Source organism: Periplaneta americana, chromosome 4 (genome assembly GCF_040183065.1).
Source record: "Periplaneta americana isolate PAMFEO1 chromosome 4, P.americana_PAMFEO1_priV1, whole genome shotgun sequence".
In the NCBI taxonomy this organism is placed as follows: Eukaryota; Metazoa; Arthropoda; class Insecta; order Blattodea; family Blattidae; genus Periplaneta; species Periplaneta americana.
The window spans coordinates 188,088,992-188,116,621 of record NC_091120.1 but is presented as its reverse complement, the minus strand read 5'-3'; the positions used below and the strand labels follow the sequence as shown (position 1 = coordinate 188,116,621).

Here is a 27,630-nt window from a genome sequence, read left to right as displayed (position 1 = left end):
TGGTTTTGTCCCCCTTTTTAAAAATAGGTACGATTATGGACTCCTTCCATTGTTCTGTTACAATTTCCTTTTCCCAAATAGCAAGTACAAGTTTATAAATTTCGCTATCTAATGCCCTTCCACCCTCTTGTATTAATTCTGCTGGAATTTGATCGATACCTGGAGACTTGTACTTTTTCAGATTTTCTATCGCAATTTTGACTTCTGAAAGCGTGGGTTCGGGTATAAATGGCTCAGCAGTTTGTATTTCAATTTCGTCCCGATCATTTCTATTTAGCCTATGTACATTTAGTAGTTGCGCAAAATAGTTTTTCCATCTGTTTAGGATTGATGGAGAGTCTGCAAGCAAGTCACCATTCTCATCCTTGATCACGTTAACCCTTGGCTGATATCCGTTCTTAAATTCCTTTATACCCTTATATAAATCTCGACACGCTTTAGCTGGCTTGAAGGTCATTGAAATCAGTCCGGGTACATCAAAGGTACCGATGCGAATTGTCCATTCTTCATAATCCCTATTGTCTGGTATTAAAGCTGGAGTGCCTCAGGGCAGCATTCTGGCACCGATACTTTTCCAAACCTATATTAATGACCTACCTTTTAATGAAAACTTCAACAATAGCATTCTAGCGTTATATGCGGACGATTCGGCATTTCTCACGGCATCGTGGAAGCCAAATGTTGCCATTAACAGGCTACAAGGTCACCTACGTGACATTGAACCATGACTCCTCAGATGGAGAATTAAATTAAATATCTCCAAAACTCAAGCAATCTTATATAGCAGAAGAAATAAATTCAATAGACCGGGAATAAATCATACAAAATTAGCCATAAATGATTCACAAATCGAGTGGAAAACTTCAGTTAATTATCTCGGAGTAACACTAGACAGACGGCTTACGTTTCTCGAACACGTACAACAGAAACTCAGACTTGCCAATTCTAGAATGGTACAGCTGTACCCAATGTTAAATAAAAGCAGACATTCAATAGTAATATGCGTTACAAGAGCGGTATGTTGACGTTTTCATGTTTGAGGAAAAGATTGAAAAAGCGAAACGTAGTAGAGCTTTTTTAATTTCCGAGAACATGAAAGCAAACATACCGCTCGTGTATTGTACATTATTTTGTGCGAAGATCGTTTATTACATACCTGAAAGACGAATTTCTAATTAGTTGCAATGAAATCTCCAACTTGGTTTCTGTTCAATGACGGCAACTTTGGAAAACAAATATATCTATCTTCAACATTGTTCCTCTAAAATGTTTTCTGTGTTTACTATGCTCCAGCAGGCCGTGATATACGTCTGTCTTTTTTTCCCCCAGTCTATAAATGCGAACTTAAAGCAAACGGTAAGGTTATGTAATGATTTATTTTTCATATTAATACTTTAAGAAAATTATTTATTTCTGCACATTGAAATTATAACAAAATTATTTATTTCTGCACATTAAAATTAATTGTCACATTTGTGCAGTTATTCAGAATCACTGGAGCACCACCACCAGTTTTTTCTATTGTGAAACTTTTTTGCATGAATATTGATTTTCCAGTTTCCGTCGAAGTTGAAGCATTAGCACTATAGATGGCAGCATTTGATAAACCCTCCGTCTGGCAGGAAGTCGATGCACTGGAGACTGTGGTTGCAGTTTTGTGAATGAACTTTTGTGGTGTTGTAGAGTTTACTTAATTTTTGCAAATATTTAAGAACAATAATTAACAGTGCAATTTAGGTGAAATTGCAGTGGTAAGTTTCCAATTTATAATTATTACTATATTGAACGTCTTTAAAAATAATATGTTAAAAGCCTAAAGCAGTAAAATGAATATGACGCTTAAGCGGTAAGAATAGGGAAATTGTTATGTGTGTTACGTTGGGAATACTGAATGTGGTATTTCACACTTACCGCGTATTGGTTTTGTGCGGAAAGCAAGCAAATACGCACGATCTCGCACAAACATACATACAGCCTTAATTTTGTATAAAACATTAATCAGATCAGTAATATTATATGCATGTGCTGCTTGGGGACACGCATCTTATTACAGTTCTTAAAAAATTACAGGTTTTCCAAAACAAACTTTTAAGATTCATTACAGGACTACCTAGAGTTACACCAATTAGATTGATTCATACAGAACTAGAAATTTGCACAATCCAAGAATATATCTCACACCAAGCCTTCTGCACGTACACCAAGTCGTACGGCAGCAACAACCCACTAATCTCTTCCCTGGGTAACTACAACCCTGCTTTAGATAAGCACAAACGACCTAAGAGCGTACTCCACCATCTAGCTTGGAACGACAACGTACAAGACGAACACCAACTTGAACACTAACAACCACTTGACTCTACACACAGACATAAATCTATAAATGCACTAATATTTCTCTGTTTCAGGGTCATCACGTTATTGGCTGCATAGATGCTTTGTATTCTTTGTAAATAATTGAATCGCTCCATGCAGAAAGGGCTTCAGTCACAAATTTTGAAAAAAAAAAAAAAAAAAAACGAGATATCGATGTAAATCATATCTTTATGGATGGTTCCATCAGCCTGTGCAGAAAGGTATTCAGTCCAATGCTTGGAAAGACAGAAACTGAAGCGTCAGGCTCAGAGTTCTATGCAGAAAGGAATACAAAGTACACACTGTTTTTCTTAGTTTTCTCAAAACCAGGTATAATGGACTGAAGCCCTTTCTGCATGGGGCGATTCAATTATTATGTATTTTAATATTTCAGTACTTTAAATAATGATTAAAAGACAACCTCCCACCTCAACATATTCAGACCCCATTGTAGCCAATTGGCTTGTCAGCACGACACTTCATCCTGCTCAAGGTTTTTTCCGTGGTTTCCCTTGAGTAATAAGACAAATGTCGGGATGAGCCCTAAAAGAAATGGGCCACAGACCACTTCCCTTCCCCCACTCTTTCTCTTCTACTGTCACAAAGAACTTGCTAATTTCTTAGATAAACTGTACTATGATAATAGGGGAAAATAATTATACTGTAAGTTCACAGGGCTAACGGCTTCGAAGCTGGGTACCTGGTTCTAATGAAGTGCACTGGAAGCAATTTAAAACATGGGGGCATGAGATAGTTACTCTGCCCGCCATATAAAATTCACTTCAACTAAATCCCCAAGGAGGGGAGGAAAAAAAATTGTAATTGAATACCGGTTCGAAGCTGAGTTTTAATTAATTGATGTTCTTACCAAAATAAATATATCATATTAAATATAAAAATGCAAAATTTTTCTACTTCGTCGAAAGTCAACGTGAGTAACGCCTTCTCCTGTTATTGCTTGACAATTAGGAAGGAGGAGGTGAATAGTATATTGTGTCACTGCATGCGCGGAACAACGGAGTTTTGTAAGTTGTTCCCCTATAGATGTGTTATAAATGAACATATGAATAGGATTTTAGATACATCACTCTTCTATATATTAGGTGCAGGCTTAATTAGGTTTAATTTTATTATTTTAACACTGATATTTTGTAAAAGTAACTGTGCACCCGTTACTTTGGAATAACCGTACTTCTAAGACATGTGATTAAAATTTATTTGAAATCTGAAATGTAGGAAAAGAGAAAATTGTACCAATGCATGTGTATGTAATGTAATTATCACTGTTCAACAAAATTAAACATATTTTTTGTTAAAAGATAAATAATGAGAGTGATTCTTATAGCATTTTTCATGCTGATTTCATATCTGTTTTCAAAATGTTTCTATCACCCAGGATTTTTTAGTAATTATATGAAATGTACCCAAGACTTTTCTAGTATTGATACAGTGTAACATTTTATCTAAAAATCATATTTATTTACCTAAAATGTGTGTGAAATAGATTTTAGGCTATACTTCGCTTGAGAAACATCTCTTTTGAGTGTCCAGCAGTAGTCTGACAAAATATTTGGGCTCCATTTTTCCTGTAGCGCCTTTCCAATTCAGAAAAATCTTGATGAAAACGGTCCCCATGTTCGTCGCTCAATGCCCGAAGGTTTTAAGGAAAGAAAAAATAGATGAGAATCCAAGAAGTTATTTTGAGAGATACACAACACCCCATCATGTTAAAGTTCTGAATCAGTTCGGTGACAAGTTCTCTGTAATCTTGTGATCTGTGTTTCCTAGAAAGTAACAGTCTGTTGAATGATTCTTAGATTCCCGGCATATTATTGGAACTGGAAAAGGCATATGACGGGATCCTTTTAGCCAACCAGTTAGGTTAATAGAATTACATGGAACACAACAGGAAATTCCTGTCCTCATCTATTTTTCAATCAAAAGAACACTCGTAAACTCTTTTAACTAGTGTAGTAAAATTCACCTGTATGCTTTCAAAATTAATTAACTACAAACGTAACAAAAATTGTTTGTGATTTATACAGTATTTCGAAGTATGTTTCACTTTCTAAGAAAACACGGGTTATGAAAATTGTTTCATGATTGTAAGTCCCAACTCAACTGAGAATTAATACTAACTCTCGCAATCTTATAAGGAATAAAATTATTTTTTATGAATTCTGATTTCACAGGCAACAGTGATCTGAAGTTATAGATCAGTTGTTAAAGCAATAAAATGAGATATTTGAAACATTTTCTTTCCATTAGCATGTTATGGACTGTATATAGCAATAAAAATAAATTTTTCTACAATTACAAAAAAAAAAAAAAAATGGTGTGTGGTAGGAAAATTCTGACTTCATTTTCGGAATCAGCAGATGATATTACATAAGAAACAGTAGAAATTGTACATTTAACAAAATCATTGTTGACCAGTGTTATTAAAGAAAGTCCACCGCTGGGGAATAACGGCTAGCATGCTTGACCGTGAAACGAACGGGCCCGAATTCAAATCCTAGTTGGTACAAGTCACCTGGTTGAGGTTTCTTCCGGGGTTTTTCCTCAACCCATTAAGAGTAACGCTGGGCAACTTTCGGCGTTGGACCCTGGACTCATTTCGCTGGCATAATAACCTTCATCTCATTCAGACACTAATTAATTATAGCAGTTGATAAAACGTCGTAAAAACAATAAAATATCAATGAAGACTTAATTATGTTATTAATTTCTTTTCCAATAAGGAAAGCAATATATCAAAACATCCAGTAGACCTACATATATACTTAAAGAGTAGAAAGAACATAGATTCATAATAAGCAAAAGAGAATTCATGTAGTTCTCGGTATTAGAACCTACGTTGTGACAAAATAAAATATAGTTACATTCTCATAACTTTCGCACGACTTGACCAACTGTCGTGCCACGGAAAAATGCGGAATAAATTAGATAATGTCCAGTAGGCGACACTTCCTTTAATGTTTATCGGCACAAGAAATTTACGTGACGTAATTGAAACATTTTATCAATATTGAAAGTAACACGATTGTTTCGAAAAGCACCGCTTATTGTAGTATTTTGCATATCAGTTCATTATTATGAGAAATTAAGCTCTTCCTCGCTTACCTATGCAAACATTGATAGCAACAACTTTGCCACAATCTGGTTCAGATAACGACTGGGGAATATCTGCTCTTGAATTTCCTTTGTGAAGTCAGATTATGGCAGTTATTCTACTTTAGAAAACGTATTACATATATTTCACGTATTAAATTTTATGTTACCTTGTTAACATGTTTCGACCTGCTATTGGCCATCATCAGAACTGGTCGTTGCTCGTCTTGGCGCCTTTTGTCTTGTTTCCTGTGGGGGTGTGTTTGTGTAGTGTAATGTGGAGTCAAAGAGTGTGTGTGTTCTGAAATTGAGTTGTGTGTTGAGAATTTAATTTGAGTGTGTTTTTGTGTTTTTGTGTGTTTGCATGTTTTGTATTGTTCTACTGTGTTTAGTTTCTGGCTTTTTGGTTGGATGTGTACAATTTCCGTGTCTGTGTTGATATCTCTGTATAATTTTACTTTTTAGGTAATTTGTTCTTCAATTTTCTAGTCATTCAATGCTCTGAAATCATTCCAGATTTTAATTGGTGATGAGATCAAATAGACTTCATATTTTAATGCAAACTGTACATAATTTTGCGAATCTGGCTTCCAGGTTTAGCTTTCTGTAAAGCTGATTTGAATAATATTCATGGGAAAAATTGTTTCGGGACCAGATATCGAACCCGGGACCTTTGGCTAAGGAAAGAACTGAACTGTGATTGTGTATTGTTCCTGAATAGCTCAGTGATAGAGCGTTGGCGCGCTTAGCCAAAGGACATAATTTTGTTAGTGAAAGGAGGATCATTTATCGGTCATACTATTAATATTGTTTGTCATTAGATATAGTTCTTAATAAATTAATGGAGATCACGCTTTCTGGTTCCAGCCAATCAAAGAGAGGCTATCCAATGTCTCAACTCTCAGTATAAAGGGACTCTAACATGCATTATCCTCTCCTTTTTTTGGGCGCTCAGCAAATTAACTTTATCTTCAGAATAAGAGTCCACGAAATGAACTATAAATGCAAATATCGATTCGTGGAAACAGTTGGTGACACTGACTAAACAAAAGAACGAACATGCGATAAATTGATAGTGATAAATCGAGCTGCAGAAATTATCGCGATGTATGACTGTGATTGGTTGGAATTCAAAATTTCATTACACTTTATTGGCCGAAAGTGAAATGACGTCATATAAACGAAATAGTCAAAGTATGTCCACTTTATATTAAGCAGTAGATAATAAAGATTCTTGCATGAGAAACGCATGAGGAAGTTTCTGTCATTTTCACATTATCTTTTATTTTGATGTATGCATTAGTTTGAAATTAAGTGATTGATGCTTTGATAGAGTTGATGTATCTATGATTTCGTGGAATATGAAATACATTTTAGTATATGCATTTCTGAGACGTAATCCACTTTCTTTGTTGTCAGTTTCTTATAATCAGGGAAAGGATTTATATGTAAATACATATTTACTTATAAAGCTAATATAATTTATATTTTGCATTATCTTTATGTTTCACAATGTGTAGGGTTGAAAAATCCTACTTTTATTTTCCATATTTTTCCATATTTTAGAGTTTAGTACATATTTTCGTTAATTTCCATATATTTTCCATATTTCATATAAAACAGTCCATATTATATTAGGTTTAACAATAAAACAAAACAAAATTCCATTAACTTTTAAAAATACATTTCAACAATAGAGATTTAAACACATGTTCAGTAATCCCTTTAACATCAGAGTTATTTGAAAATTAGCAGTCCTATCAACAATGGGAAAGTAAGTTACAAAACTGTATTAATTTAATTTAAAATTTTTAACAGACTTCAGTTGTGCAGCTCAACAGTTAAATGCCAGTCAGAGTACACATAGGTTCAGTTTTGTAAATCATACTATAAAGACGGTAAATATGCCAAAAGTACGTCATTCAGTCAATTTAAAATCAAAACTAACAAGTTACATTTCAGAATTTAAAGAAGATGGTTTATCAACTGACAATAAAATATTATTTTGTAATTTGTGTCAGTGTGCAGTATCATCTACACAAAAGTTCCTGGTGCAACAACACATTACAACTAGTAAACATCAGGCCAACAAACAACTAAATTCCAAGCAGAGACAATTGTTTTTAACACAACCAACAACATCGAATGTAAGATCTGAGTTTAACATCGACCTGTGCCGTTCTCTCATCTCTGCTGATATTCCTCTCTACAAACTAAAGAATAAGGTCTTCAGGGAATTCCTTGAAAAATATACTCAACATACAATCCCGGATGAGTCAACACTTAGGAAGACGTATGCTCCATCCATCTACGATGAGACAATACAGAAGATAAGAGATGAAATTAAAGATAGTTCAATTTGGGTTTCCATTGATGAGACTCCCGACAAAGAAGGTAGACTTGTTGGTAATGTAGTTATCGGTTTGTTAAGTGAACAATATTCTGAACGAATTCTTTTACATTGTGATGTTCTAGAAAAGTGCAATAACAAAACTATAGTTAAACTGTTCAACGAAGCTATGGGTATCCTGTGGCCAAAGGGTATTATGTACGATAATGTGTTATTCTTTATTAGCGATGCTGCCCCTTATATGGTCAAAGCTGGACAAGCATTATCTGTTGTATATCCTAAATTGACTCATTTTACTTGTGTGGCGCATGCATTTCATCGTGTGGCAGAAGTGGTCAGAGACAATTTCCCTAAAGTAGATTTGTTGATTTCATCAGTGAAAAAAGTATTTCTCAAAGCTCCCAGTAGAGTTAACGTGTTGAAAGAAATGTACCCTGAAATTCCATTGCCACCAAAGCCAATTTTAACTAGATGGGGTACATGGCTAGAAGCAGTTGAATATTATGCCGAACATATAGACTCTATTAACAATGTTCTCCTTGCATTGGACTCTGAAGATGCAGTCTCAATTGATACTGCGAAAACAGTTACCTGTGACATAAGTGTGAAGAATGACTTAGCTCACATTCAGCATACATTTTCATGCATCATAAAAACGCTCAAAAGTCTCCAAAATAGGCACCTTTCACTATCTGAAAGTTTTGAAATTATAAATAGTACTGTGGAACAACTGAATCGTGGTAGAGGTAAAGTTGCAGATGCAGTAAGAGCTAAGGTGGACACTGTACTTTCAAAAAACCCTGGATATGAAGAACTACAAAAGGTTGTTGCTGTGATGAGTGGTGAATCAACAGTGAAGATTAACTTGGACTTATCCCCAGCAGACATTGTGAAATTGAATTATGTACCAGTTACTTCTTGTGACGTCGAACGCTCTTTTAGTCAGTATAAATCTATCCTCAGAGACAATAGAAGAAGATTCACTTTTCAGCACTTGAAAGAAATGTTTGTAACCTATTGTTATGGTAACAGACAATAAAAATTGTGTTTTGTTGAAACTACATTGGAAGATAAGGTACGTCCATTATATTTTTTGTTTAGTTTGATTAAAATGTACCAATATTTAACGTACATAGTCATTTTTTTATAATTTTAAGTCCATATTTAATTCCATATTTTGGTAAAAATCCATATTTAATTCCATATTTTGGTAAAAATAACTACATATATATTTACATATTTCATATATTTTTAGTCCATATAAATCCGTTCCCTGCTTATAATTAACTTTCCAACTGTATTGATATGCGTACAAGTTTAAAACTCACTCCCATCTCCTTGTGTTATGAACTTACGAACTCCTGAAACAGCTAAATCCACACGCCAACATCTGATTTCTATTTCAAATTTAACGATATTGATTTTGGATTAACAATTATTTTTATTTTTTCTTTGTTACCGCATTAAAAGAGTAGACCCACTATGGTGCTGCAAAAAATACATTTCGAAATTTCCAACATTGTTGATAATCGAAAAGAGTTTTTTTACGATACATGTGTTAAAAGTGGCATTATATTTCGTGAATAGGGATGTTTGCGAAACTACGTTGCAGATGAAGTCTAGCAACCTACGAACAAAATAAAATCACTTTTTCACATGTGCGTCCTGCACTATTTCTAGACAGAGGTATAGTGTTAGTACATTACAGAATTTAATAATTGATTTACATTTTATTATACCTGAAATTTCTGGATTTTATACATTCCTAACAATAATTCATAATTTTTTGCCCAAGATAAGGAATTTCACTGCAAACGCAGCATTCTCCAAGCGTACCCTCAACGTCCAATGGGAAGTATATTAACTACCAAATTACAGTATTGATCCTCATGACAGGTGTAGAATTAAACGGCATCTGGCGGTAAATTTATGAAACATTATGGCTGGGATTTCAACTAATTCCCATTTCAGTTTGGTTGATAGGCTTTCCCCTCTACTCACACTCTTTACCATCCGTGAAGGGGAAGATGCTACTATACATCTTATTAACGTTTGACTAATTGACTTTGAACATAGTGAAAATTCTTATTATTGAAAACGTTTACCGGTAATCTAGATTTCAAAAATCTATACTAAGCGTTTATATTTCATTTCATTGTTGTTTATATCAGCTGGCACATTAAAAAGCTACCGACAGAAGAAGATAAATGTTTTCTTCACTGCTAGTTGCTACTCTACAGCATAAACGACGGAACAATCTGCATTGTATCACTCCCCCCTGGCTTCATAATACAAACTAGCATCCCTTTATCTAATTAATTATTAGTTGAAAATATTGTAAGAACGACACTAAAATATACTGAAACATGTAATTGTCATACATCTGTGTCCCTGTATTTTATATCCATTTATGTACTTTATTTAATATTTTATTTTCTTGTGTGTACAACTTGGGGGGTGCAGGTATAAGAGGTAACAGCTACCGGTCTGTTATACTGACGGACTCAGGGCAAGTAGAAGGGGAAAGAAATGCCTTCGCATCCTCTCAACTTGTATGAAATGTCGTTTAGTACTAGATAAACCTAATACGTTGCACGTGATGTCTTTTTCATTCATCCTAATCGTGACAGAATCGCTAATCAACAGCATGACGAAACCAAAAAACTCTGACGTCAGTGATCCACTTTCACCAACACGTCTGTTAATTCTGTTCACAGCTGAAGCTTTCGCACATCTATCCCAAGTATCCCCAGGGGTGCGTGTACCTTACTTTTTAAAAGGCGAGCACAGCTAAACGAGTGCTAGGAATGCGTAATTTTACTTGAACTTTCAAACGAACTAAATACAAACATTTCTTAAAGAACATTATTACATACAAACAAAGAAATAGTGGAAGAAAGGACGAAATAAAAATGTAAGGAAGAGAAAAAAGTGAATATGGAGAAATAAAGAAAAAAGAGGATTATAAAAGTAAATCCGAAAAGATGAAAAAAAAACAAATGCAAGCAAGTATAAATAAAATAAAATTATATAGAAAAGGAAGAAATAATTATGAAAGAAAAGATAAAGTAAAAGAAAAGAACATACCGACATACTAAGACAGGTATGCCAAATTGAGTTGAATAGGAAAGTATGACGTCAATCTCACAATGCTGTTATGGTAATTTTTCTCTTGGCCATACGCCATACCCCTTGTTTTCTCCCTTGAAATATATTTTACCCTTCTTTCTCTATCTCTCCGACTGTCATTTAATGATTTTTTTAATATTAAAGAAGAAGTAAATAAATTGTTTTGCTTTACATTTTAATTGTACAACAAATTTGATTTAAAGAATACACCATGTAGCCCCACTGTAGATGCACACTTGTCTCGATGAATCTTGGAGTGTGTATTTGCAGTAATTCTTGTTTTTCAATCATTATTTTATATAATTCTGGATTCCAGTGCTGCAGAGGTGGACAATTTTTGTTTATGAATATAAAAAAAATACATTAGGAACAGCAAGAGATGATGTAAGATCTGTACAGATCTCCGCATACAAAACTTAGGCACCCATATGCCGTATGGCTCCATATAGACAAAATTTTCCTTTCCCCATACGATTAATTAAAAAAATTGTAGGTTCCCATACGATGTATGGCCTCGTATTGCCTCCATGACAACACTGAATTCCTCACTCCAAATCTTTTAGACACGACTAACGTTCACGCATCGCTCTCAATCTCAAACTTGCTTCAGTGGCGGATAGTACATGAACTTATGTTGTAAAAACAAATCACCACTCTAAACATAAATTAGGACGAGATTGATATGTCCACACATTAACGACTGAACATTTGCAAATCTGGCTTTCAAGTATAGCTCCCTGTGAAGCTGACTTTATTAATTTCAAGAGAAAAATTGAATCAGTCATTTTAGAAAGGACTCTAGTCCGAAATCACAACACCAATCAAATCTCCATGAAAATGACCTTATTTCAGGAATGGGACTTCTTCAAATGTACTTTGAAAAGTGTTCAGCTTCCGTACGTCTTAATGAATCCACGAAATAATGTCATTTCTAAGGTGTATTAAAGTATGACGAATAAAATAGCGTCCTATCAACAATGGATTAGAGCCCTTTCTAAAATGACTGATTCAATTGTTCCGGGGCCGGGTGTCGAACCCGGGACCTTTGGCTGAGCGCACCAACGCTATACCGACTGAGCTACCCAGGAACTACACCAGGTCATTTTCAAAAGTTGTGATGTCAGGGCTGCAAGGAGGCCAGTCGAGAATAGCTTGTAAGATGGGTGACCCACGGCCAATCCAGCGTTGTGAAAACCTGTGACAATGCGCTGTGGGGTTTCATCAAGAGCATTGTTGCACAGAGACGGTACATCATTGATGAATTGAAGACGCTGTGCGATGCGCTATTCAACAGATTACACCAGTGTTTCCCAACCTCTGTCGACTGATGACACACTTTACTGAACGCCCACAATATCGCGACACACTTATTTGTGTTTATTATTATTAATAATTCTCCATGATAAAATCTAAATAAAGCACTTTTGATAAAATAGTCGCACTATCACCCGCTCATACGCATAGGCTATACTGAAACTGACCAATATATTCTGACAATTCTAAACTCTATATTTAATAATAAAATAATAATAATAATAGTTTTATTTTCACTGGCAGAGTTAAGGCCATCAGGCCTTCTCTTCCACTCAACCAGGATCAAATCACATACAGAAAAATACATACCGGTATACAAATATTAACTTAAAAATAATAATAAACATAATAAAGTAAAAAAAGAGAGATTAAATACATATACACAATCAGTATTAACTTAAAAATAACAATTATATATATATATATAATATGCGAATTCCAGTTCATATTAGAGTCGAAATAGGTGCCGAGGTTTTTTACAGTAGCACTGAATGGAATTATTTTGTTGTTGAGAGAGACAGGCTGAAGGATGTTCATATTAATGGAGGTTAAAAGCCTTTGCTGTCCCATGAGAATGTCTTGGGTTTTATCTAGATTGATATTTAGCCCAAATTTTCTTGCCCAATTATTAATTGACAAAAGATCGTCATTGAGGCTCGACAAACGTTCATTAAGAGTATCAGGCCGAGAGTGTATATATACTTGAAGGTCGTCCGCATACAAATATATTGGCAGTGCTCCAGAACTGGAGAAATGCCATTAATATATAGAGTGAAAAACAGAGGACCTAGTACAGACCCCTGAGGGACACCTGCTCTCACGTGCCGCCAAGAAGAAGAACGATTATCATGATATACACATTGCTGGCGGTCGCGAAGGTAGGAGCCCATCGATGTGGCTGCACTCTCAGAAAGATGCTTCTGTCTTAGCTTTGAAATCAATATATGTCAATGTCGACAGTGTCAAAAGCTCGGCTGAAGTCTTAGTGTCAATACAGTAATTTCACGTCTGCCTATAGCTTCACGAATGTCTTCAGAGGTCTTGAGTAGAGCAGTAGTCGTACTATGGTGATTTCTAAAACCTGACTGACAGGTGTCCAATAGATATTTTTAAAGTGGGAAGAGTAAACGAATTACAAAGCATTGTTGCAGATATGCATCAAATATGAATGAGGTCTCGCCCACCTCATTATATTTTGCTCGACTAGTATGACTAGTCAGTTTGTTTTTATACCATTGTTGCAGATGTTCACTTTCATTCGAATTAACGACAGGCAGAAAAATTAAACTGAGCATTGTTGTAGGTGTTCACGTTTCACGTCTGTCTCAAAAACGTCGTTGTAAATAAAAAAAATGTGTTGTAGAGACTTTCTGGATGGCATAAAATTTATTTGTGCGAGATTGTGCGTATTTGCTTGGTTTCCGCACAAAACCAATCCGCGGTAAGTCTAAAATTCCACATACAGTATTCCCAACCTAACACACATAACAATTTCCCTCTTCTTACCGCTTAAGTGACATATTGATTTTACTGCTTTAGGCTTATGATATATTAGTTTTAGAGACGTTCAATATAGCAATAATTATAAATTGGAAACTTACCAGTGCAATTTCACTTAAATTGCACTGTTAATTATTGTTTTTAAATATTTGCAAAAATTAAGTAAACTCTACAACTCCACTAAAGTTAATGGATTCGTGATGCAAGTAACATTAAGGAAGCCGTGAAAAAAATCAACAAGATTCCAGATGCCGATGTTATTACTGCAATATGTTATATAAATAATATTGTTAAAATATTAAAATGAAAAATAAATCATTACATAACCTTACCGTTTGTTGTAAGTTCGCATTTATGGACTGGGGGAAAAAAAGACAAACGTATATCACGGCTTGCTGGAGTATAGTAATCACAGAAAACATTTTAAAGCAACAATGTTGAAGATAGATGTTTTCGTTTTACAAATTTGCAGTCATTGAAGAGAAACCAAGATGGAGATTTCATTGCAACTAATTAGAAATTCCTCTTTCAGGTATGTAATAAACGATCTTCGCACAAAATACAGTAATGTACGATACACGAGCGGTATGTTTTCTTTCAATTCTCGGAAATTGAAAAAGCTCAACTACGTTTCGCTTTTTCAAACTTTTCCTCGAACATAAAAACTTCAACATACCGCTCTTGTAACGCATATTACTATTTTCTGTTCCAAAATTTCGCGACACACTCCATCGGGCTGCGCTACACACCAGTGTGACCGGTCGGGAACCCCTGGATTACACCAACAATGCTGAGGAGAAAGTCACACCGAACCTGGGCATGCATCATTTTGTGAGATTAGATTGATGAGGAACATACTGACCCTTCGGACATTTAGGACACACAGTTAGCGTAAAGTGGATGTACTGTATGTCTGCATTATGACCAGAATTGCATAAATAGTGTGTATATTTGAGGTATTTATAGGGTATAACGGGACTTTGTGCACATACTGTATTATATTAAAATCTTATGAATCCATGCTGGTTGAATTTAATGTACCATCTCTCAGCAGTCTCAGGATAAGAGCACAACAAATGTACTTATTCAAAACCATAAATGGTTTAATAGACAACCCTGATCTTCTACAACTAATTAGTTTCAATATTGGTAAATCAAATTTGAGAAAGCGATCTCTCTTTTATTTACAGACATCTTAAACACAAACTCATAAAATGTCTGCACTTTTATTAATGCTTCGAACTTACAATCATCTATCAAATAAACATGGTTTAGATTTCTCGTTATCGTACAATATGTACAAGAAATAGTAATATGCGTTACAAGAGCGGTATGTTGACGTTTTCATGTTCGAGGAAAAGATTGAAAAAGCGAAACGTAGTTGAGCTTTTTTAATTTCCGAGAATTGAAAGAAAATATACCGCTCGTGTATCGCACATTATTTTGTGCGAAGATCGTTTATTACATACCTGAAAGAGGAATTTCTAATTAGTTGTAATGAAATCTCCATCTTGGTTTCTGTTCAATGACGGCAAATTTGGAAAAAAAAAAATCTATCTTCAACTTTGTTACTTTAAAATGTTTTCTGTTTTTACTATACTCCAGCAGGCCGTGATATACGTCCGTCTTTTTTTTTTTCCTCCAGTCTATAAATGCGAACTTAAAACAATCGGCTCCCTTAATGTTACTTGCATCACGAATGCAGTAACTTTAGTGGATTTGTAGAGTTTACTTAATTTTTGCAAATATATTTAAAAACAATAATTAACAGTGCAATTTAGGTGAAATTGCAGTGGTAAGTTTCCAATTTATAATTATTACTATATTGAACGTCTCTAAAAATAATATGTTAAAAGTCTAAAGCAGTAAAATGAATATGTCACTTAAGCGGTAAGAAGAGGGAAATTGTTATGTGCGTTCGGTTGGGAATACTGAATGTGGAATTTTAGACTTACCGCGGATTGGTTTTGTGCAGAAACCAAGCAAATACGCACGATCTCGCACAAAAGTTATATACAGCAATAGTTTCATGATATGTTAAATCCTAGTTGAATGTTAGTTATAGTTATAATCAGATATCCTACTAATTGGAACATATGTTCTGTAATAGTGAATTTCTTAAATAAATTAATTAAGCCTATTAGGCTTACTATATAATACTGTATATTGAATTTATTAACATAGTGCTATATTTACTCTGTAATTTGCCAATTATAGCTACATTTTACATTTTTGGCTATGATATCTATACTTAACTCTTTTCAATTGATTTTTATTTGGTATTTTTCATTTATAGCTATATCTGTGTCTTTTATTTAGGTAGCACCTATTTGTTTTTTTTTTCCATTTTTAATTTTTAATTTGTAATTATACTTGTATCTTGCATTTGTTTCTGTTTTATCTCTTTTTTCATGTTATATGCAATTCTATGTTTTTTTAAACAAATCTGTACTGTCTATTGCAATTGGGGCTTTACCCTGTTATAGAAATAAATAAATAAATAAATAAATAAATAAATAAATAAATAAATGAATAAATAAATAAATGTAGATTTATTATTTACTACCAGTGATATAGCTCATTTCGATAACCAACAGACGACATGTTTAACGTTCCACCACTGTAACTCATATGCACATAGGAGGGTTTGTTTACTCCTTGCTGCATCCTCAACCCTTCCCACCCTAAGGCCTCTGAGCTTCAATCGAGTGGCATTCATCGTGTCCATGGCTGGTGTAAAATACTCATTACGGAATAAGTGACATAAATAGAGAGCTCTTTATTTACTCTGTAGTTTATATATAGGTGTGCATGTGTTGTTTATCTTTTAGAGATAGCGTGCGGCCAAGCATTTAGTCGTAACGGCGATATACTGAATTGAACGTTACGCTCTACGTCATTCTTGACATTCGCTAGGACCATGTAACATCAGGCCTGCCAACCTACTAGAGATGAAAGATGGGACTTTGGTAGGGTATATCTTTTTCAATAATAATAATAATAATAATAATAATAATAATAATAATTATTATTATTATTATTATTATTATTATTATTAGATGACAACATTATTGATCCCAATATATAAACAGTTGTGTTTGCTAAACATCCTAACAACAATAGAAGAATTAAATAATTACATACAAGAAACCATACATTCAATTTCAGAAGATTTTCTTGAACACGTTTTTGATAATATGCACAAAAGAACTGAAGCCTGTATCGAAATGAACGACCACCATTTCCAATCATTTGTTTAAATATCCATATTCTGATTTTTTTTTAATTTAAATGCACTGTAAATATTGTATGCTAATGTGCTGTAGACAGTATACTATACATTGTATAATAAATACGTCCGATTGGATAGTTCAGTTAGTGAGTAAAAACAGTTACTGTTAATACTGTACTATATTTTGATTAAATAAAAATCCGACGAAAATCATCAAACTCAAAATCGTAACATTTCCTAGTTTACATAAATGGATGCACTACTTTTCTTCCCTCCTATACCTAGTAAAGTTATGTGTATTGTATTTTACACTAGTGCCATCAAACTTCAGTCGTGGAAGACAGTGTTTCCGGTTCTCAATCGTTAATCCAAAGGTATAAACAGGTTAATATTGGAAATGTTAGTAAAAACAAAATGATGTCCCTGTATTATGGTAGATTGAAACATGTAATTTTATAGCATATATTATCTATACTAATAATAAATCTGTAGCCGAAATTTTTCTGGTAATTTCCGATTTTCCAAAAATAATTGGTCCTAACATATATATTAACCGCCCTGAAACCGAAAATCGCTTTTATGAAATTTTTGTTTGCATATCTGTCTGTCTGTCTGTCTGTCTGGATGTTTGTTACCTTTTCACGTGATAATGGCTGAACCGATTTATATGAAAATTGGAATATAAATTACGTTCGTTGTAACTTAGAATTTAGGCTATATGACATTCAAAATATTTTATTTAAAATGGGGTTTATAAGGGGGCTTGAATTAAATAAATCGAAATATCTCCCTTATTATTAATTTTCATGAAAATATTACATAACAAAAGTTTCTTTAAAACTAATTTCCGATAAGTTTTATTCCTGAAAAAATTTTGATAGGACAGATATTTAATGAGATAAATGAGTTTCAAAATTACAATAACAACGCCATCTAACGCTGTGTAATGAAATAAAAAACAAATGACTTCGTCTGTAAGGGGACTTGGACACAACAATCGAAATCTATGAAACATAGCCTACAATGTTTCTGTGTTTTTGTGAAGTAATATCGGAAGTTTAATTAACCGATTTGTATAATTAATTATTAATTCACCATTGGAAAGTGTAGTTTCTCTAGCTGGACATAATGCTATAATGTTATTACCAGACATCGGATTCTAGGGCAAATGCCTATTTTGTTTCTTTAGGAGAAAAGTAAAAATAATTATTAATATTTGTGTTTCATGGAAATTGAAAGGTATTCAAAGAGTTTTATAGTGCCCTAAAATGCCCTAAATCGGTTATTAGAGCCTAATTTGTTAATATTCGCCTAAAAATGCCTAACTCACTGTAAAGTTTCGCATTTTACTCTTACTTTTTATAATTTATACATGCATTCACTGCGAAATTTAAGGCATTTAAAAAGTGGAAAGTTTGCTTCACACCGGCCATGAAACCATTGATAAAGGAAACAAAATGTTTTGAATCTCACGACACTCGCAATAGATTTCACCGAATTTAACATGTTTGGAGGCATAAATGCCGACAAAGAACCAACCTTAGTTTTGAAGCAGGCAACACTCACAACATGTGCTGCTACCGATTCAGAGGTATACTATACTATAAAAATGACTGTTTTCGGTCTGAAACCGATTAGCTGTACTGCCCTTCAGAGTGTCATAAAATCACAATTTTTGGAGAAAGAGTGTTTTTGAAATATTTATGAAAAGTCGTAAAACTGCGAATTAGTAGGGTAAACCGTTACAAAATAATTAAAAGAATGGCCCTCCTAGTGTTAACACTACCGGGAAATGCAACAATAAGTGACTTTGTATTTTTGTCCAATTGAATCTCAATAACAACGGATCATTTGAATGCTCGTTAACAGTTGCTCTTTCCCTCACCTTATTTGTGTTGAGAAGTTTTGAGTGGTAGGACGTTTTCCTGTGAAGTTTAACGCGATAATGCCGAAAAATATAAGTGCAAAATCTACATTGATCCGGCAATGGCTAACAGAATATTCAGAATTCACTTATGATGGAAAAATAATATTCTGCAAGAGTTGTAGCAAACAGGTATGTAACAATAGTTGAAATATATAAATTCTATTAATTTTAATGAGTAGGCCTATAATATTTATACATTGACTGACCTATCCTGAGGTATAATTCTTTTTAAGACCACTACACTTTAACCTTTTAAATTCCGATAGTTAAAGTATTTGCAGGTCATTAAAATTTTGATTGTTCGAACCCACTAACTTTGTGATAGAAATACTGCAATACAACAATTAGGATTTTATTTGAATTCAGTTTACTTTACATTTTTAGATTTCGCAAGAAAAGAAGTGCCACCTAAAGCAGCATGTGCAAGGAGCGGCTCATAAGGCTAAAGCTCAGCGGAAAAATCAACTGCAACAAACTTTACTAATACAGCCTACTTCATCCAATCTCAGCAGCAATTTCTATGCTGATTTAACCAGAGCGTTTGTTGCTGCTAACATTCCCTGGAATGCAATTGAAAATCCGGTTTTAAGACAGTTTTTACAAAAATACTGCAAACAAAATATCCCATCTGAGTCGACCCTAAGAAAAAATTACTTAGACAGAAACATACAATGAAACTTTAGCTTCCATTCGGGAGGATATAGGTGATTTTTACATATGGGTCTCTGTGGATGAAACCTCAGATCCTATGAATAGGTATATAGCAAATATGGTAGTAGGAAAACTTAGTCCTGATGGACTTTCGATTCCACACCTCGTATGTGTTAAGGAACTTTCGAAAGTGAATAGCCAAGCCATTGCTTATTTTGTAAATAAAGGCCTACAGTCTTTATACTCAGGTAATATAGACGATTCTGAAGTTCTGTTGTTTTGTACTGATGCTGCCTCATACATGGTTGCTGCAGCTCCACTTCTTAAAACATTTTATCCTAACCTCACGCATGTAACCTGTCTAGCACATGGCCTTCACAGGGTTTCTGAAACAATCCGGAATGAATTTCCTCTTGTCAATTCGTTTATTTCTAACACAAAAAAAATGTTTTTGTAAAGCCCCATCCAGGATTTCAATATTCAGAGAGAACTTTCCGGATATCCCACTCCCACCTCAGCCGGTTGTTACACGATGGGGAACCTGGATTCAGTCAGTGGTGTATTATTCTAAGTATTTTAAAGAAGTGGTCACAGTTATTGATAAATTACCTGAAACTGATAGTGCAGCGTGTGTGAAAGCAGTGAAAGATTGTCTGAATGACTCACGAGTGAAAAACGATATTGCCTACATAACATCAAACTTTTCTTTCATACCTGCAAGATTGCACTATTAGAACGTGAAAAACAATCTCTTTGTAGCCAAATAGCAATAGTAAAGGAAGCTCAAGTGAACATGCATTCTGCTTTGGGCGAAACTGGGAAAAAAGTTAAAAATAAGTGGGACAACGTATTAAATAAGAGTGTAGGATTTTCATTGTTGGAAAAAGTATCAAGAGTGATATCGGGGGAAAATGTAAATGTTCCAGTAAGTATTGATGTTTCTATTGTACCTAATTTAAAATTTGCGCCTCTCACATCAGTTTCGGTTGAAAGAAGTTTTTCTGCTTTCAAAATGATTCTCAGTGACAAAAGGCAAAGGTTAACTGTGGAGAATTTAGAAAAAATTCTGGTGGTGTACTGTGCAGATAATTATAATAAAGTCTGAGCATGGAACTGAATTTCAATAACTTAAATTGAGTAATCTTGATATCAATAATCATTATTTCATTAGTTTCAATATATTAAATTTGTGCAGCTCTGTTTATAAATATAATATAGTATTCTTTTTTAATGTTTAAACATACTTTTTTGTGCGTATTTTAGTGTATAACTAAAAATTTCAGTGAAAGAAATAAGTATGATACCTTGATGTGCCTAAAATGCCTATTTTCATTAAAATAGAGCCTAATTTTACAAATTTTGAGCTTATTTTAGGCGCCTAAAACTGCAATTTTTAGTGCCTAAAAATCCGATGTCTAGTTATTACAGTAACGTCTGAGTGAATCGAGGACAGGTAAGATTAAAATAGCTTCTCATGCACAGAAAACTTGATAGGCATTCGTTTCCTGATTTCCTAAAATAATTTTTATGACCAAATGAGTGGTCTCTGGATTAAAATGATCGCATTTTAATTTTTTTAATACAATATAAGTAACATAATAAACGATAAATCCTTATATCAAACACGAATGTTCCCTGGATCAAATGTCCTATTTTAATTATGTAATTACTTTATATTTATTTCTAACGGGTGCAGCGGAGCGCACGGGTACGGCTAGTAAATAATAAAAATAAATGAATAATTTCGAGGGAAAAATTGTTCCGGAGCCGGGTATCGAACCCGGGACCTTTGGTTTAACGTACCAATGCTCTACCTCTGAGCTACCCGGGAACTCTAACCGACACCGATCCAATTTTTCCCTCTATATCCACAGACCTCAAAGTGGGCAGACAACCGTCAAGCAACCAACTTCGAGTGCACACTAACGCCGTGTGACTTAAATTGTGGTTTTCTGTTAACGAACAGTGACGTGTGTTATGCAAATCAAGATTTCAGGTATAACTCCCTGTAAAGTTGATTTGAATAATTTCGAGGGAAAAATTGTTCCGGAGCCGGGTATCGAACCCGGGACCTTTGGTTAAACGTACCAACGCTCTACCAACTGAGCTACCCGTGAACTCTACCCGACACAGATCCAACTTTTCCGTCTATATCCACAGACCTCAAAGTGGGCTGACAACCGTCAAGCAACCAACTTTGAGTGCACACTAACTCTGTGTGACTTAAATTGTGGTTTTCTGTTAACGAACAGTGTCGGTTAGAGTTCCCGGGTAGCTCAGAGGTAGAGCGTTGGTAAGTTAAACCAAAGGTCCCGGGTTCGATACCCGGCTCCGGAACAATTTTTCCCTCGAAATTATTCAAATCAACTTTACAGGGAGTTATACCTGAAATCTGGATTTGCATAATACACGTCACTGTTCGTTAACAGAAAACCACAATTTAAGTCACACGGAGTTAGTGTGCACTCGAAGTTGGTTGCTTGACGGTTGTCTGCCCACTTTGAGGTCTGTGGATATAGAGGGAAAAATTGGATCGGTGTCGGTTAGAGTTCCCGGGTAGCTCAAAGGTAGAGCGTTGGTACGTTAAACCAAAGGTCCCGGGTTCGATACCCGGCTCCGGAACAATTTTTCCCTCGAAATTATTCAAATCAACTTTACAGGGAGTTATACCTGAAATCTTGATTTGAATAAAAATAAACATGAGCAATATATCAAATTTACTTCCTGTTCTGTACATTTTATTACAGTGTATGCCTACTTACATTCGAAAATTTATGATTCCATAACTTATTCGCCTGTCACTTAAACACGATTTGAAACGAGAAAACCTTCTTTCCACGTCACATGAACTGACGGGGGCAAACTTAAAACACTGAATGTTTTCACTTTCACTATTTTCTGTTCAATTTTCAGCATTTGCTAGCTGAGAAAAATAAGAATATCCTACATTTCTCCCGAAAATAGTTTTCAATTTGTGTGTCATTACTAGGGCAGGTCAATCTACGACTTCATACCTAGTTATAAACAAATCTACCACCAATTTAAGGGACTGCAATGTATTTCAATGAATGCCCGTTTCCAGCCTCTAGTTTGTGTGTAACACAACTTACAAAATATAAACTCTCCATTCGAAGAAAATAATGTATCGTCTCTTATTTCCCCACGAAATTCAGTACCTAAAATTTAAATAAATGTATTTTCAAACGTCTATAATACCCAATGGAATAACACGTATTCTCTCATTCCTCGAACAGACCGTTTACCTGTAATTCTCTGAATGCCATTGGCATCGACATGACAGAGTTTCCTTTTCCGTCTTTCTGTCATTCGAAGTGACAACTTTCTTACTACGTCAGCTTTGTGTACGTTGTACCTGTAACCTTGCTCATGCAACGACACACAAGTTACCAAGTTCCGAGCTTTGATAATTACAGAGGCCTCAGAATAATCATATACAATATGTACAAATCGCAGAAATGGCCACATGGATGCAACAAGTTTTGGGATAACACTCTTCAATTTTATTGGTACAGAAATTTAAATTTTAATTAACAAATAAAATTGTACTTTTCTTTCAAGGGCGAGCTAAATTTTTTCTGTTTATATTATATTTTATGTTACAATTATTAGCAAACTAAATAAATAAATAAATAATAAATAAATAAATACATAAATACATAAATAAATAAATACATAAATACATAAATAAATAAATATATAAATACATAAATAAATATATAAATACATAAATAAATACATAAATAAATAAATACATAAATAAATAAATACATAAATAAATAAATAAACAATAAATAAATAAATAAAAAATAAATAAATAAATAAATAAGTAAATAAGTAAATAAATAAATAAATGAATAAATAACTAAATAAATAAATGAATAAATGAATAATAAATAAATAAGTAAATACGTAAATAAATAAATAAATAAATAAATGAATAATAAATAAATAAGTAAATAAGTAAATACGTAAATGAATAAATACATAAATAAATGAATAAATAAATGGACAAATAAACAAATAAACAAATACATAAATGAATGAATAAATAAATAAACAAATACATAAATAATTAAATAAATACACAAATAAATACATAAATACATGAATAAATACATAAATACATAAATAAATGCATAAAAAATACTTAAGTAAATAAATGAACTAATGAACGAATAAATAAATAAATAAATAAATAAATAAATAAATGGATACATAAATAAAAAATAAATAAATAAGTAAATGAATAAATAAATGAATAAATAATTAAATAAATGAATAAGTAAATGAATAAATAATGAAATAAATAATTGAATAAATGAATGAATAAATTAATAAATGAAAAAATGAATAAGTAAATGAATAAATAATTAAATAAATAAGTAAACAATTGAATGAATAAATAAATAAATAGACGATTAAATAAATAAATAAATAAATAAATGAATAAATGGATGAATCAATAAGTAAATAAGGAAACAAATACATAAATGAATAAATAAATAAATAATAAATAAATGAATAAATAATTAAATAAATGAATAAATGATTAGTAAATGAATAAATAATTAAATAAATAAGTAAACAAATGAATGAATAAATAAATAAATAAATAGACGAATAAATAAATAAATAAATAAATGAATAAATGAATAAATGGATGAATCAATAAGTAAATAAGGAAACAAATACATAAATGAATAAATAAATAAATAATAAATAAATGAATAAATAAATGAATAAATGATTAGTAAATGAATAAATAATTAAATAAGTAAATAATTAAATGAATAAATAAATACATGAGTAAATAAATAAGTAGATAAATAAATAAATGAATGAATAATTAAATAAATAAATAAATTAACTTGCAATGTGTCAAAGAGTATCGGTATTCCTAAAGCCTGGTTTCATCTCAACAAAGTCATTAGCTAACTCGACTTCTATTTCTCGTATAATTATGAAAGTGGAATATTTTGTTATTAAAGGCACAGTTATTCACATTTTTCTTTAGTAATCCTAAACAATTACATGTTTCATTTAATTTTAAACTCAGAGGTCCCGCCCCCGCTGAATTACGCCTCTGAGACTTTGTGTATATTTTCTTTCACTAGTAGAGCCTCCTAAAGCAAAATACCCAATCTGAGCCCTCAGAAAAACCATAATTTCTTGTCGCTGTTTAAATAAATAAAAACAACTTCAAGTAGACATATCTCATATGGATCGTATTAAACGCATTGCCTGCATAACACCGTCTTTCCAACCGCATCTTCATACAAAGTCGCCAACTAATTCCTATGTACGTACAATAAATCTACGTCATGGTAGTGTGCCTGCCTGGCCCACTTTACAGCGTACTCACCGTCTGTTGTGAGACGTTCGCCGCTTTGTGACTGACTGCAACGTTACTATTAACGTTAGAGGTCGCCTGAGTCTTGCCCCCCCGCGAGGTAGTACGTCCAATTACCTTCTCTCCTCTCCATACACAGGTCCTTTCTAGTAACTATCAGCAAGCAAAAACGACTGATTATTATTCTAGAGCAGCCGCGGCGAAAATGCGACTCACGAGCACATTGTGGCTCGCAGTGCATTTCCATTGCTTCCTACCTACAACCCCCACACTCTCACTCACTGGAGTCAAACCACAGTCTACTATATACAGTCGCGAAGCTCAATATGTAGTAAAAATGCAAACAGGGGTAGTTGCCCACCACTAGGATCGCTACTATCGCCTCATCATCGCAGATCTCTCTCCTAGCAGCCGACAAAATATGTTACACTTTCGTTGTCGTGTTCTTTTGGAAAAATTAACACCTTCCTTCCATTATTGAAATATTAAATGCATAAAGTTAATTTATTATTTTAATAAAGTATATTAAATTCCACCATAAACTCGAAGATACCTGCAAGAAATAAGTTAATATAATTTTTGTTTGTGCAAAACGAACTGAAATTTACTATAATAGCTTCACTCATTCAAGATTATAGCGATAATTAACTATGAATTGAAACCAATAAATATTAATTTGCATTTCTCTTTACAACAATAATAATGGAAATATGAATTAATGGAGTAACTTACGTGTACCGGTACTTGTAGTGTAGGCTTACGTAGTTAACAAAGTGGGATGAGGTTAAGCAATAATAATCACACCAGAATTGGAAATAAAACGTGATCAATACATTTTATTGTAACAGACTTTTTCTACGTCTCTAGTTAAAGCAATAAATAATAATAACAACAAAATTAACAGCTATAATTAAAAACATATCCTTTGAAGAAAAAAGTTGGCCTAAGCAATAATAATCCCACCAGAATTGAAAATAAAACGTGATCAGTAAAGTTCATTAAAACAAACTTAATTTTTCTACGTCTTTAGTAAAGTAACACATAAAAATAATAACAAAATTAATAGCTACAATTAAAAATATATCCTCTGAAAAAAAAAAGTAGACCTAACCTTTATTTCTCTGGAAATTTAGCAGCCTAAGTGACAGAACTTTGACCGATATCTAATGTCCTTTCGGTTAGACTGAAACATTTCATTGTGAAATTTAAGGATATAATGTATTCTAACAGTCACAAAGAACTTCAAATTAACAGTTTTGTTTCTGCACAGCATTCTTGTGGAAACCCAGGAACCTTTCTGAATCTTTCGGAAATCGGAAAAAGGATAACTCTGGCCTCTTTCTCTTACTGTTGCTACAATTTATAGCACTACAAACGTCTCCTCCTTGTCCCATATTATTATTATTCCAATTATTATATTTTAGCCATTAACATTTTCATTACAACCAATAACGAACATTTCACAAGCATCAATGTGAAATACGCAAGGAGCTAGCACTCCATAGAAATACGACACAGTCCAAAGTCGACCATGGACAGTCTATTGTTTTTAGTTGCTAACCGCTTGGAGCGCTTTATCACGAGATTTGCAAAAAAACACCTCAAGCTTCGCGACAGTATATAGTAGACTGTGGTCAAACTCCGTTCCATTTGTATTTGTCTCTGACCTGCGAGTGGCGTATCGTCGCAATGTCTCTTTCGAAACCATGTACCTCTATAAAAACGAAAGTTTCAAGTAGGATGGGAGGATGCATTTTTTGCTGACAATATGATGAGAATATCAAATGTATAATTTATTCACAAGTATTACTAGGAAATCGGTTGTATAACATAAAACGGCATTATAAGTTGCTACATGTTACTGATGAAACATTAAAAGGTTTAGTGTTATTATTATTATCATCATCATCATCATCATCGCTGTACGTCGATCCTTTTTCAGCACATGTACGAATAATGCGGTTAGATCTTCAATTTAAATTCACATATTTACAATGTGATGTTAAATGAAAGCTAGATGTAAGGACTTGACAAATGTTGAACTTTTCAAATCTTTGGCAAAAAATAAATATTTGAAGTTCGTTCTTTCGCTTGCTCTGTTGAAGCCATATTCGCTATAACTTACGTTTGTGAAAAATTATTTTCAACAATGAAAATAGTAAAAATCAAATTTAGATCACGACTGACAGACAAATACCTTCGTGATCAACTACGACTGGCAGTAAGTGACATAATTCCTGATTTTGAAACTCTGGCGCAGAGACATTCTGAAGACAATTAATTTTAGGTTGTGATAATGTGTCCTATGTTTTTTTGTTCATTTCTTTCTTCATTAGACGTACTAAACATTAGTTTGTAACCTTGTACTGTATATAATTTTATTTAAGTGCCTGACGTAAGGAAAATGAAAAACCGTTAATCTCAGACAGTTGCTTCAATTCCCCTTCGGGTGTCCGCCTCCCCCCCCCATAGGTGCTATGCACGTTGCAGCTTACACAGTGGCTCGGCGCACGATAGCATTTTCGCTACCGCTGTTCTAGAGTAGCGCTTTTCAAACTTTGGCACACTAAAATCTTAACGAGGACCTTGAATCTATATCTGCAGGGGCCAGAAAGTTTGGTTTGACTCTCAATGCAAGAAAACCACAGGCAATCCTAGTGGGACATCGACGTCTATTATGCAATATTACT

At 33.5% G+C, this 27,630-nt stretch overlaps 1 protein-coding gene across 1 annotated transcript in view; it reads right to left on the bottom strand.

The window, feature by feature from the left end:
- The window catches only part of LOC138698532 (high-affinity choline transporter 1-like), a 152,067-nt gene extending 127,092 nt beyond the window's left edge, over positions 1–24,975 (bottom strand). Inside the window, exon 1 of the mRNA XM_069824530.1 lies at positions 24,953–24,975. The gene's annotated coding sequence lies outside the window, so the exon portion shown is untranslated. The remainder of the gene's footprint in view (positions 1–24,952) is intronic.
- Between the last annotated feature and the right edge of the window lie 2,655 nt (positions 24,976–27,630).